The following is a 15,093-nucleotide window of genomic DNA, read 5'->3' as shown; positions in this document are numbered from 1 at the left end:
TGCGACACTCACCTTAGACCTCGACATGGAATGCCATAACCTTTTGATCGCCAATGAAACTGCTATCAGACTGCGGACTGAACTCTTCCACTTCCTTTGGACTGGTCATTCCCTGAATTACTCTGGCTGGCCCTCCACGAGCCAACATTTGCAAGTGGGGTTTGCATGGCCCTGTACTGCTCCAGATGCAACACTCCACTGAATGTGCATTAAACATTCTGAATCACACAGATGTGTCGTCTCTATGGCCTTTCAAGTGTGGTAGAATGGATGAATGTGGGGTCAGTGAATTCCTCTTACGTCCATGTGGCTCATGTCGTTGGACTTGGGTCACAGGGTGACACATTGTCGATTGTCGTCCGGGTGGCGCCGACGCAACAACAGGGACACACACATTTGTCACTTCCTTGTCCAGCTCCATACGGAACCACGCACAGAGCCCCGGGGTCATTGTTCAAACCCTTACGCTGGAGTGGCATATGCCAGGCCAGGGCACTACGCTTACGCTCCAGGGGGGAACAACAATGCAACATGTGCCAGGACTCCCCTGTAGTGATCTGCTGCTCACAGGTCTAGTTGTCAGCATGCCACGGCCACTCCCTCATGGCTGGTGTACACCCACACCACACCCATCGAGCACCTGCGTCACAGCACATGTGACCCTGCCAATAAAAAGAGCGCATGTGCATGACACCATTTCCAACCTCTCTCGGGGTGTATCCGTGTGGTGTGCATGTAGGCATGGGGGCCCAGGGGCCTGCATCATCTCATTCCGCAGACCCAGAGGTGATATGATGGCGTCCGCATCACAATACCCAATCAAAGAGGGTCCATGACTGTGGGGGTACAGACTTGGTGGCACTGGATACACTGCGGCCGGCACAGGCACACTGCCACGGGACGGTGACTTTCGGTGCACTGAGGTAGCGGCACCTTAAGTGCTGAGCGGGTGTGCAGCCTGCGATGATGCCCTGTCCCAGCGGTCCGGACGGCTCAGGTTTTGTGTGCCCTGCTGGACCGCAGTGTAGGCCTGAGCCATCGGGCAGCACAGGCCTACCGTCATGTGGCGTCGCCTCCTAGATCACAGAGTTAGTGGCACCTATGAGACAGAGCAGGTGTGCAGCCTGCGATGAGGCCGGGTGCACTGGTATGTCCTCTGCCATGGAGTAATCAAGACCCAGCACCAAATCTGAGACCTGGTGGCCTGCGGAGCGGGGCTGCGGGATGTGGAGGGTGCCATGTCTGCGGGCCCCGGGCTTGTGGCTTGCAGCGCAACGTGATGGGCCCTCTTTTCTACACGCCGGTGGCGGAAGGTGAGCAGTGAGGCCTGGGTGCACAGGGGCGGGCATGCACCGCTGGGCAGTGGGACGGGCTGGGGTTCAGCTGCCTGGGTGCGCAGGGGCGGGCATGTACCACTGGGGGAGGGCGGAGCTGGGCTGCAGTTGCCTGGGTGTGCAAGGGCGGTCAGGCGATGATGTCTTGTGCAATTGTATGTACTTTACCATTCAGGTATATGGACTCTGTTTCAGATGGCGGGTCTGTCTCAGATGTGGGACCTGGTGAACTGCACTACATGCCGGCACGTGGTTGGAGACACACCGGTGGCAGCAGGTGGGCAGTGTGGCCTGGGTACGCCGTGTCGGCACTCTCTCTCCCTGTCCCTCTCTTGTTTTCTCTATCTCTCTCTCCCATTACCTGTTCGTATATCCCTCTCTGTCTGTCTATCTCTCTCTCCCCCTCTCTGTCCATCTTTCTCTCGCTCCCCCTCTCTGTCCGTCTTTCTCTCACTCCTCCTCTCTGTCCGTCTTTCTCTCGCTCCCCCTCTCTGTCCATCTTTCTCTCGCTCCCTCTCCTTCACTCTCTCTCTCCTTGGCTCTCTCTCTCCTTGGCTCTCTCTCTCCTTGGCTCTCTCTCTCCTTGGCTCTCTCTCTGTCCTTTGATGTGCGCAAGACACACCTTCTCATCACGATTTTTATCTAGCAGGCTGTGACCTACGGATTGTACCGAGGGGAGCCGACATGTGTCTTCATTTCTGTGTTTATTTTAATACATTTTTATTTGCTGCTTCGAAGGTGAATGTGTGGCGCTCATTTTTGTGACAACACATGCATGTCACAAGATGTAGTTGTGCGACATCATGCGGGTTATTTGGTATATGATTCCGTGTGGTTGATGTGACATATCTTTGTCTGGATGTGGGTGGGGGGTGCCCGAAGTGGGGCCCCGGGGGTGGGGGGTGAGGTGGGGTCCTGGGGGTGATGGCGGTGGGTGTTGTTGCCCTCTTGGGGCTCCGGGATGCATGTTCTGTGGCTCCATGGCATCTGTTGTTCTTCAGGTGTGGCTCTGGGCTGGGCTCTCTTTTGTGGTGCAGGTTGTAGTCCCACATTGCACCAGGTCGGAGCAGGTGTTAATTTCCTGGTGCTAACGCGCCTTATCGCATGTTTTGTGATCTTATCGCAGATCAGGCTGGTCGTTGAGAATGTTGTGGTGTGCTGTTGTTGCGGCTTTTTGCTCTGGAACGCCTACTCTGCATCTCATAAGCGATAGTTGCCAGGGTCATCCTTGGCGATGTTTTTTGCGGCTGCTATCACCGGAAAACTAGTGATATGGGCTGTTTGCACCAGCTTGTGAATGGGGTGGTAAGTTTCTCGCAAATTTGGCTGCGTTAAGGTGATAGCTCCTTGAGAATATGGCCCTAAATTTCTCCGGGTGAATAACTTCTCCCATGTTAATCAGTCCCCTATTGGGAATACTCAGATCAGTTTTCCCCAAGGATATTCTCCCTGCCTGTGCAACCTACTTCATCTGCATGTGCAGGAAGTGAATGCGGGACGAGCGCAGAGTTAATTACTAGTTCTCTACCTGGTCCCACTTGCAGACCGATGGTCTGTTGAAATACTTTAACAACTCACTGTGTAGGGTATGAGGAAGACTCTGCAAGTCTCCCTGAGGAGGAAGTGGGTAAGCTGGCAGTTTACAGGAGGTGACCCAGAATGGAGTGCAGTCCAGTCCACATTATCTCTTCACACATCTTGTCTAGCACGCCCTCACCTGACACGGAAGGATGAGAATTAAACCTCATTTCACCGTCAGGAGATGGGATGGACGGATTATTGTGCTTTTAGAAGATGACTCCGCTCCTTCACAATGCCAGGGGCATGGTGAGCGGGAAAGGGCACCTAATGATGGTGAATCAGAGCTGGTTGGAGGAAGATTGAAATTAACATGGGAAGAGTGTGAAGGCAAGCCGTATCCCTTTGTAAGAACTATAGCTATCCGGACAATGAGAGCAAATCAAGCAGCCAATCTATTGGACTACATACACAATCTCCAGTGAGTACGTGCACAAATCTATGTCTTACTGAGGAATACAAATGAGTTAAGAATGTGAAATGCCACACACTATTCCAGTGTGGACTCCTGTTTTTTAAAAAAAACCATCAAGACCATCAATAAACAGTTTTTTAGCGGAGGTCATAAAAATTATTTTAAATCAGTGGTTTGTAGGAGTTGTGAAAATGTTTAAGAGTTTGTACATTCTACCCTCACGTAGATGGGCACGTCCGCTTCTGTTGCAATGCCTCTGGCTTCTAAGCACTGCGACTGGTTTTCCAGGTAGGTCGGTCTTTCATTGACATTTTCACCTAAGGAATCGATTCTGCAAACAAAAAGAGCCACTTCAAACAGACACCTTTTCATAACATTGCTGCTGATGCCCTTGACATTATAAGTGATTTTGCAACCCTAGGATATCTCCTGGACTGAGCACTATATTGCACACGAACCCAAATGCTATCTGTTTTAGTAACCTTAGATATGCGTGCAAGTGGTACAAACTTTTCAGCTGTTGAAGTTGATTTATTTATTCAAAATCTAGCATTGTACAAGGCACAGAGGTTATCTGAGGCGCTGAATTTTAACTGGAAGCTAAATTTACCCCTTGTCGGCTACTCGGCAAACCTTCTGAGTAACACATATGTAATTTACTCATGTAAATCATCCAGACAAGTTAATGGAATTTACGATAAAGCTGATATCGTTGACAACTTGCGCTGCATTGCGTGACAGTGAGACATCAGAAACATGTAATATCTACTAATATATAGTACATTCCTGCTCTCTCCCTGCACTGGCGCACTGTGCTGCCTGGCGCCAATGCAAGCAGCCTTGTGCCATGGAGCAAGGGTGCCTGCGTTAACAGGCAGTATTGTTTTTGCGCAGGAAGGGACAGCTTCCTGCAATAAAACTATCTCGAAAGGCATTTCCCTCTTTCTACATTTGCTGCGGAATGCAGCACACGTAAACAAAAAGAAATAACATGAGAAGAAATAAAGATATCGTTATGCCTCTGTTGGGAAGGCGTACCATTTTTGATGCACTCCCAAGTTTACTAACCTGGGTAAATCTGGATTTGCGTCAAAGTCCATGGGTGGATGCATGGCAGCACCCATGCTTCACCTATGGAATGCCTTCTCAATGCAGAGTAGTACAAGACCGCGATTTGCGCTACTTTACGTTACTCTGGATTTACTAAGCCACACAAAGTAGCTTTGTGTGGCATACTACATCTCACTTAAGCCCTTGCGTTGCCTTGCGTCACTTTGCATGAAGCAGCGGCAATACAAGAGCTAAGTAAATCTGACCCTGAAGGTGTATGTGGTGGAAGAAAGAGGCAAATCGTGCATTCAATAGAAGCAGTGCTGGTATTCAACAATTAAAGCACTGCGTTTAGCTCATAGAAAAAAAACTATTTGCTCCTGTGTATTTTTTATTTTACAAATTAAACATTCCTTTTTATGCTTTACATATAGTAGGCATAACTATGGATAGAACATATGGTATATTTTTGGTTATTTAATTATTCCTTTTTCTACTTTGAATATTTCCCTTGTATATCTCTTTTGCACAACCTGTCTAAAAATGAATCTTTAGTGCACTTTCTGGCACTTTATGCAGTAAACAGTTCTATACTATTGAGGTGAAAATTTGATGCACACAAAGTTGTGGACATACAGTTAGAAGTGTTAGTTGACCCTGGCCTTTAGAACCAATAGGGGCATAGGCCCTTTGTATCTCAGGCAAAGGTTGAATCCATATCATCAGGAACGGGCCCTGAGATCCAATCACCGGCGGCTCCTTCACATTCTACGATTTTCTAAAGTCCGGCAAGGTGGCAGGTCCTTTTCTGTCAGAATAGCAAAACTCTGGAATTATCTACTGGTCCACCTGCGCCTAATTGAGACAGAACCAGAGTTCAGGAAGGCTTTAAAAACCTGGCTCTTTACTCAGCATAGTCGATTGGACGATACTTTGGTTAGTTTACTGCTAGCGCCGGGACACCTCTTCTGAGGTAGCAGTGCGCTCTATAAATGTATATTATTATAAATCACCATGAAGGCATTCATTGTTTGCACATCGTTTATTCAGAATCCATAAAATGTCCTAAAGCCAGGTGCTGTGAGTGAGATATTTTTTAGATGTGGTATTTCTGCATCATTACAACTTGTGACCTTTGGAACCTTTGATTACTGCAGAAATTAGTGCTTCTGCACTGGTTTCTGCATATAATTCCACCATTGCAGGCAATGTTTCACTGACATATTCTGTCAGGAGCAGACTATGTTTTCACTGAATTTCCATGGCAATTACTCTGACACACCCTTGGAATGTCCACTTGTGAAAACTAAGCTGAATATGATTTCCACCAAGACTGCATGAGTGTATAGCCCACAAAGACATGTTTCTTCATGGAACGTATGTCAGTTGTTAGGCACACATACATAAGATTGAAAGTATATGAGTGTAGGGCCTGAACTTCAGGAAAATCACTTTAAATAGTTATGCACAGTTCTTCTTTCCTTCTCTAAAATTGAACGGAGAGTAACTAGTCCTTGCATGCCGCATTCATTGGGTCAAAGCAAAGGGGAATGAATGTTAACTATGTGCTGCTGTTAATTTTACTGATGGTCAGAGGAAGGGGGTGCTGGAGCAAGAATCTATTTAAATTATATGGTTTATAGACTCATGCCCAAGGCTGATCCTTGCTCTCTTTTCTGATGGAGGTTCTTCTTTTCTCTTCCTCCATCCCTAAGAACATGTGCGCCGGGGTCTTGGCCATCCTTTATGAAAATCAGGAGTTAGTCATCACATTAAGTATAATCATAAATCTTAATACCAAATTTAGTCAGCAATGAAAGTTTGAAATAGTTTCATTTAAGGTTTAGTAATATCTCTTTTTCTTTATTTGATTAGTTCAATATCTCAGTCAAATAACAGAATTGATAATAAAAGTATGGTTAGATCAAAATCATTTTCATATAATAAAGCATCAAGTGTGTTCCATAAAGGAAAGAAACCCTATTCTACCAATGGAGAAGTCAGAACCCATAAAAAGTTCAAGATTGAGTGGAAGAGTGCGATAGAGCATAAAGATCAATTTCAATCAAACAATGTCAGCAAAACTTCCCATAAAGAGAGGTTCATGAAACTCAGTACAGTCTCAAGCAAATAAAGCAAAAATAATCATGAAGTAGCAGTAGCAAACCGCAAAAAGTTCAAAAAGGATGCAAATCAGCTTTCTGCATTCAGCATGAAGCCTTCATATTCAGCCTCTGAAGCAGATATGACATATGGGTAAAATCAAAAAGGAAAAAAAAGGCGTTGACCTACTCTAGGAATGAGTCCTAATGCAGTTGAAAAGAAATGTTTCAGTCCATGTTGAATCGTCTTCTCCTCTTGTCCAATAAGCTTTCAGAATTCTTCTGCGAACAGGCTCTCCTCTTGCTTTTCCACATACTAATCAATGAACTATAGACAGTTATCGTGAACTTTGAAACAAAATTTGGAATCGTGACCACATATGAGGACTTTTGATGCAGACCTTTTTTTCCCACTAACATGACTACATTTCTAAACTAATAAAACAAATTGTATGTTAGCTTAACAATGAACTATGTAAAATAGAAACATCAACTGTAACAAGAACTATTCAGCACCACATCTTCTGTTATGAATTTGAAAAAATATGTTAAGAGGTCAACATTCTAATTAAAAGAATTCATTCTTGTGTGATTATTCTCCATTATATTATTTATCAATAGAGTTTCTTTAGCATACATTTCAAAACTTTAATTATCAGTCAGAAACATTTTGCTGAGTTATGTGAAGCTTTTCATTGAAGGCACAGTCATGGGTAGGCCAACTTTTAAACATTTTGAGTCCAAGTACTAATAAGAATAGCCAAAAACTATTTTTTGCACATTTTTAAACGTCTACTCGGTTCAATATAAATTGGACGTTAATGTCGCACATATGATTTTAACTTTAAAAGTTGGCATTTTTAATAATCTCTTTTTCAGGGGCCTTGCGAAATGCTCCACCTTGGCTGCTTCTCCATATTGAAATATTTTTAATCCTGTGGTGTCATGGATTCATTCGCCTTGACTGTGGTGGCGCCTGTGTCCATTTCTATATGTAAGTTGTGAGGAAATGGCAAACATCACTAAAGTTCATTGACCAGTGGTGGCTGCTACCTGGAAGCAGCAGTGGGGCGTGGGGAGGCAGGTTAAAAAAAAATCACTTTCTTGCCGGCCAGCTGGCTGGTCGGCCAATGCCTCTCCTACGTCCTCTTCCTGGCTTCTTTGGGGAGACAGGAAGCACCAGGGCTCTCAGGCTCCCTGCAGCCAATCACAACTCTGCAATGCAGCGTTGTGATTGGTCTGAGCGACGAGACATGGCGCTCAGCAAGGGGCTGGAGGGGTGGGCATGTTCTCTACGCAGGCTGTAATGCAGCCTGCATGGAGAACACGGTATGTGCGCATGCCTGTTTTGGGCAGCCCAACAGGGCATGCCAAGCACTCATGCTCACATAGGGAGTGCAAACCACTCCTTCCCCTGCTCTGAGAGCAGCCCCGCCCCACAAAGATACTTCAAAAGGGAAAAAGTAAAGGATAATAATCTCGAGTTATTATCATTTAATTTGTCCTTTTTTACACTGCAAAAAACAATTGGGAGATGCTGCTGCGCCTTGGTGGAGGAGCCGCCACTCTCATGGACTGCTTTGCCTTGTGTTCAATTCTGATTTATATCCCTTAGATTCGGCTCCACACTTCAACACTTCACAATAATTAAGAGGATTGCACGAGTTTATCTAGTATGCAAATTGTGTTTATTTTGCAGTTTTTCAATTGTACACATCTCGCTATTATTAGGCTAAGAAAGCCCAGATGAGCTTTCTCAAGGCTTCACGTTCTCACACATAAGTGTCTTAAAGGTGTTATTAGTTGATTAAAGGTTTGTGCTATTATCTAAAGCTTGTCTGCCAAAAATGCTCTTGCAGCGCTCTGCCTGCTGTATCCTCTGGGAATCCGGCGTTATCAATGCAACAGACTTTGTCACAGAACAATTCTTTTTTTTAGTTAAGTAGTTTTTATTGAAGTTATAAATGCACAGAGTTACAAACATGTTTTAAGCCACTTAGGAGCAAGAGAACAAAAATGAAAGCATATAAGCATATAAAAATAATGATAAGACGGTAAGTGAAATCTATAGAGAAAATAGTATCAGGCAGTAAAAAACAGGGTATAATATACTATAATAAAGACAAAAAATCCTAAATAGGAATTAAAACCTAACATAACATTAAAATAGGGGAATAATATTTTTTTATCAAAAAGGAAAAAGGAAACAGAAAGAAGGAGAAAATAAGAGGGAAAAGAGAGAGCAGAGAAGGAAAAGAAGAGATAGGATAGAAAAACAGAGAAGAAGAACAAGATACTGAGAATAGATAGAGATTATGATGATGATGAAAGAAAAGATGTAAAGGGTAGCCAAAGTAAGTCGGATTTAATTTGCAGATGAATGGAGGATAGAGGAATAGAAGCAATTCTATGTTCATCACATATATAGTTCCACCAATGAAGAAAGGATAATTTAGAATTGTCTTTCCAGCAAGTGAGGATAACTTTAAAAGCCACAGCAAGAAATAAATCCAGTAATGGAGAAACAGGGGCAACAAGAACAAAATCTGGCGAAACAGTGCCAAAAAATACATTTTGAATACTAAGTTGTACATTATGAGAAAATATCAGTGAACATTTTGACCATATATCATTCCAAAAATCATAAACCTTAGGACAATAAAATAATAGGTGTATTAAAGAACCTTCGGCATTAAGACAGGACCAACAAGATGACGTGACAGAGTGGTTGAATTTATGTAACATAAGGGGAGTAATAACGACTCTATTAAAAATAAAAAATAGGGACTGTGTGAGATTAGCAGCTTTGGAAGTCTTGAATAGTTTCTGCCAAACTTTATCCCATTGTGGTACCGATATAGTAATGGAGAGGTCATGTTCCCATTCCAGTTCCACCTTATTTTTGACCCGAGTGCAGATAGGCATAGACAAAGATTTATATATAAAGGAGGCACTCGGAAAAGTATCGGGAGAAATTTGGAATAATGGAGAGTCAGAAAGACAGGAAGTAGGAGTTGGTAAAGAGAGAAATTTCTGTAAACACCCCTGTAAAATAGGAAGTAAAGTATCATATTGCTGACTACAGGCATCAGGAAGTTGAAAAGATTCTTGCAACTGATGGAAAGAAAGAATCTCATTATTAACAATCAGTTGATGCACATAAAAAAGGCCCTTTTCTTTCCATTGTTTGTAGTAGAATGATTTGTGGCGAAATTTAATGAACTTATTAAACCAAAGTGATGACGCCAGAAGGGATTGATAACAAGTCAAATTTTTAAAAAACAGTGTGCGTAACAAAATTTGTGAATGTTTCAAAATAGGGTATTTGGAAATAAAAGTACAGTTAGTCATATGAACAACATCACGCATTGAAAAGTCATTTAACAATGAGCATTCAACATTAACCCAAGAAGGTTTAGGTAAATCCTGATAATCTTTAGATAAAGCAAAAAATTGACGAACCAAAAATGCATTATGATATAAATTAAAATCAGGGAATCTTACCCCCCCTTCATGTTTAGGACGAATCAGTTTAGATAAAGCAATACGTGCATGTTTATTATTCCATAGAAATTTGGTGCATAATGAATTAATCTGAGAGAAATAATAATTAGGAATCTTAAACGGCAACATAGATAATACAAACAGAATCTGAGGGACAATCATCATTTTAATGGTATCCAGTCTGCCCCACCAGGAGAGAAATAGGGGAGACCAGAGAGTTAACAAGTTAGTAATTTTAAGTTTTAAGGCAGAAAAATTCTGAGCTAATGTGTCACGGATGCTGGGGGCAAACCATGTGCCAAGATATTTTATCTTTTGAGGACACCATGTGAAATTAGACGATTCAAACATATACCTGTAACAGGCAGGATTTAAAGGTAAACACTCAGTCTTAGAGAAATTCAATTTGTAACCAGAGACCTTAGCAAATGATGCAATTTCCTGTAAAAATGGGGGTAGGGAAGATGTAGGATTAGACATATAAATAAGAACATCATCAGCATATGCAGATAACTTAATGTGGTGCGTTTTAAGATTAAAACCAGTAATTAACGGATTACTTCTGATACGTTCCAGAAACGGCTCTAAACATAACAGGAAGAGGAGGGGTGAAAGGGGGCAGCCCTGACGTGTACCCCTTTGAAGGGAGAAATAAGGGGAAAATAGACCATTAACAAAAATACAGGCTTTAGGGTTGGTGTATAGTAATTTAACATATGACATAAATTTTGGACCAAAACCAAACCATCGTAACGTATTATGTAAAAATTCCCAGTTTACCCGGTCAAAGGCTTTTTCAGCATCCAAGGATAAAGCAGCTAATGGGGAGGGATATTTTTTACTGAGAGCAATGATGTTGGAAAACATTCTGGCATTATCAGAGGCCAAACGACCTTTAACAAAACCAACTTGGTCTGGGTTAATGAGTAAAGGGATAATTTTCTCTAAACGAGAAGCTAATATTTTTGCAAAAATCTTACAATCATAATTTATTAGTGAGATGGGCCGATAATTTTTACAATAGGAGGGATCTTTATCAGGTTTGGGAATTACAATGATAAGGGCTTCCAAAAAAGAACCACAGGCTTGGGAGTTAGAGATAAAAGAATTAAAAAGGTCTAATAATTTGGGCGCAAAAATTGAGGAGAAAGCAGAGAGTAATTCAATTGAAAAGCCATCTGGGCCAGGCGCTTTTGCTTTCTACATAGATTTAATAGCATCAGATAATTCTTGAAGGGAAATGTCGTTTTCAAGGGGTTGGAATAGATCTTGGGGAGTGTTGGGCTTAGGGATATCACGAAAAAAAGAAGCAATATCATCTTCAGAGGGCTTGGTAGTTTCGGTATAAAGGAGCCTATAATATGATTGAAATGTGGCAATAATGTCAGATGAAAGGAGTGTATCATTTGATTCAGAATGAATGGGGCCAATAGCTTTACGTTCTGATTTAATTTTTAGATAGTTTGCTAACATTTTTCCGGCTTTGTTTTGGCCTCCGTGATATTTCGACTTAATCTTGAGGAGAATATTACAGGCGTCGCTTGTAACAATCTTATTCAGATTAGATTTAGCTTTGATTAATTCTTGTAATGAAGAGGGAGATTTGGAAGAGTAATACTTGTGTTCTAACGATTTTATAACAGTTAAAGTTTCCTTATATTTAGTATGCATCAATTTTTTCTGCTTAGAGGAATAGGCAATAGTAAAAGCTCTGAAAGATGCTTTAAAGGCGTCCCAATTGTTATGTAAGGAGGTGTCTGAAGGATTATTGAAAGAAAAGAACTCTTTAATAAAAGAGGTCGCTTCTAAAATAAAAGTACGGTCAGATAAAAGGAAATTATTGAAACGCCATCTACCTTGTTTGCACGTAGTAAGAGAAAAATCAATATTGGTGGAGACAGGAGCATGGTCAGATATAAAAATGGAACCAATGTCAGAAGACTGGAGACAAGGTAACAGTGACTTGGAGACAAGAATATAATCAATACGAGATCTAGTATGGTGTACAGGAGAAAAAAAAAAAAATTCGGAGGAGTCAGGGTTACATGTTTTCCAGGTATCGAAAAGAGGGCGAGAAGAAATGGCAGCCTGAAATGATTTGTGGGACTTGTCAGGTTTGAACTTGCATTTAGATTGTCTATCAGTGAACGGGTCCAACCAATTATTAAAATCACCACCAATCACAATATCAGAATTAGTAATAGACAATAGTTTCAGTTTTATAGATTGCCAAAATTCAATATCAGGTTTAACAGGCCCATAAATATTAAAAAAAAGTCACTTGTCTTTTATTTATGATAACCTCAGACAATACCCAACGACCATTCGGATCACACTGAGACGATAAAATTTGTGCATTAACGGATTTGTGAAACAGAATAGCAACACCACCATGACGATCAATAGCAGGAGAAAAAACTATCTGATTGACCCATTGACGTTTAAGTTTAAGTGATTCCTTATCATTACAGTGGGTTTCCTGCAAAAAAGCAACCTGAGTGTTAAGTTTAGGAAGATGAGACAATACCTTCTGACGCTTGACGGGGTGACCCAGACCACGAACATTCCACGAAACGACATTAACCATACTTCTGGATGCAGGGGAACGTATAGACATAGGACCATAAAACTGCGGGGATGACAAGAAAAAATAAGAAAAGACATTTTTCAGTAAGGGATACGAAAGAACAATTTATGGGAAAGACATCAGAGCAAGAACACCAAAGTTGAAACAAGTAATAATGGTGAACAGAAAAGTAGAAAAAAAGAAGAAAGGGAGAACAGAGAGATAAAAGAGAAGACAGGAGAAAAGTAAACAGATCAAGGAAAAACATCCAGATCTGTAAAGAAGTAGAAGAACTAAGAGCGGGGGACATGGTAACACCAAAGGACGCGGACCACAAAGAACGCAGATGCAGAAAACAGGAAGTGAAATCAGAGCCTCACAAAGGTAAGGAGGGAATGAAAAACAACATGAGAAAACATGCAAATCGATATAGCAAAGAAAAAAGAAATAATCCAGCAATAAGATTGAAGTCAAGAACCAGTATCCATGCCATGAGAGGAGAAGTTATGAATAAACAGCTTGAGTTTATCCGGATCCTCAAAGGAACGTGTGCGACCTTCATGCGTGATTTTGCAAAGGCATGGATGGAGAATGCCATATTGAATATTGAGATGACGCAGCTGCGGTCGAAGAGCAAGGAATTCTTTTCGTCTGGCGTTTGTGGCATTGGAGACATCTTGGGATATGAAAATGTTATGACCAGACCAATTAAGCCGACGTTTGAGTCTAACAGCCTTCAAAACTTGCATGAGTTCGGTGAATTCCAAGAACAACATAATAATACCACGAGGTTTATTAGCAGATGGATGAAGTCGACCCAATCGGTGCGCTCTTTGTATGTTAAGAGGAGTGGACGAAGCCTGAAGGCCCAGAAGCTCTGGAAGGAATTTCTGTAGGAATGAAATTAAGTCAGACCCTTCAATATTTTCCGGCAGGCCAAAAAGGCGTAGATTATTTCTACGATTGCGATTTTCAAGATCCTCAGTGTGGAGTTTTAGTTTAAGGATTTCTTGTTCAAGGAGAGGAATCTTTGTAGAAACGTCTTGTATGTCGCTGATCCGTTGCTCAAGATCCAGAACCTTACTTTCCATGACAATCCATCTTTCCTCTATTTGTTTAAGTTTATCGTTGGTCGCGGACATAAAGGGCTGAAGACCTCTGACCTCATCTAAGATGGAATCCAGGACCGGATTTGGTGATGATAAAATTGGCGAAGGCGGATAATTTTTGTGCCTTTTCGGTTTTGTGCCAGAAACCGATGGTCTGGACGTGTGAGGATCGTTAGCCATCATCAAAAGCAACAAAAAGTCGAATAGTGAAGGAAACTCAAAGCAGCCGGTATTTGACGGCACTGCAATGGAGGAAAGTAAGCACGTCACTCACGCAGCTGCACTACATCAGCGTAGAAAAAGACGACTGGATATGGACGTGAGCTTAGGCAAGTACACAGCAGAGGTACCCCAAGGTCAAAGCATCGATGACCAAATTAAGAAAAACCAGGGGGGCCAAACCTTGAATCAAAGCAGACCAGCAGTATCAGTTAGAAAGCACCCGGCAGAGCAGCAGAACTGAAGAGGCCAATAACGGTATGGGCACCTCATGTATTACATACCATGCGATGAGAAGCAATGTGTATTGAGCCAGGAGGCAGACCAGGGCATTGTAGTACCAGGAAGGTGGTGAAAAGCGGTCAATAATAACATTAATATTGCCAGCAGTGGGCCCCAGACATCACCAAAGCTCGTTGGAGGCAGCAAAATCTCAATTCCGAAGGCACCATGTGAAAACGAAAGCAGGAGAAGGAGATGCGAGCGCCGCTGAAAAACGCAACAAAATGGCGGCCGCTCGCATCTCTGAGGAAAAGAAACTGCCATTGCAGAGACGGACCGGCAAAGGTGAAGTAGGTCAACAAAGAGGCGGCCAAAAAACTCACCGCGCTGTCACCATTGTGAGGCAAGTCATTTTAGCAGCGAAACTGCAAAGTTGAAGGGAAAAAGGACGAACCGAGTCCCGCGGTGAAGCGGAGCTCAAGCGGGATCCGCCATGTCGCTTCGGCGCTCAAGCCACGCCCCCCACAGAACAATTCTGAAGTGGAGTCTTTTTTGGTGATCTTTCGTTATCCACAATGCTTGTTTGCAATTAAAGATGTACAAAAAGATCTGAAGGGGCAGTGCCCCTTAATTTGTGCAGGTGTTTGCAAATCTCAGGCATATCTCCTAAGATTCCCTCCACCCAAGAAGGTGGCTGAAGGAAGGCCGCTGGGTCTTTATGTAGATCCATGAACGTCCCATGACAGAGATGGGGGAGGGCTGCATTGCTGAAGCCATGGGGAGGGAGGCCTATGCAACGTCGTGAGAAGAAACAGTGCGCAATTGGTAACATCCACTTTTACAATTGTTTCTTTAAAAGTTGTTTATTTGAGAGGAAAAGGAAACCTAACAAAATGTTCACTGGAATGCTCTGAATTGCTTTGTGGGATATTTTAAGACATATTAAAATGCCGCTCGGGCCTCATTAGGAGAGGTCCAGGGTTAGGTTACGGTA

The 15,093-nt window shown here is 42.5% G+C and overlaps 1 protein-coding gene across 1 annotated transcript in view; it reads left to right on the top strand.

The window, feature by feature from the left end:
• LOC146834532 (deoxyribonuclease-2-beta-like) overlaps nucleotides 1–15,093 on the top strand; it is a 298,465-nt gene that overhangs the window by 154,865 nt on the left and 128,507 nt on the right. The window lies entirely within an intron of this gene.

The sequence above is a fragment of the Triturus cristatus genome, chromosome 4_2 (genome assembly GCF_964204655.1).
Source record: "Triturus cristatus chromosome 4_2, aTriCri1.1, whole genome shotgun sequence".
Classification (NCBI taxonomy): domain Eukaryota; kingdom Metazoa; phylum Chordata; class Amphibia; order Caudata; family Salamandridae; genus Triturus; species Triturus cristatus.
The sequence above is the reverse complement of the archived record's forward strand: the minus strand, read 5'-3'. Positions and strand labels throughout refer to the sequence as shown.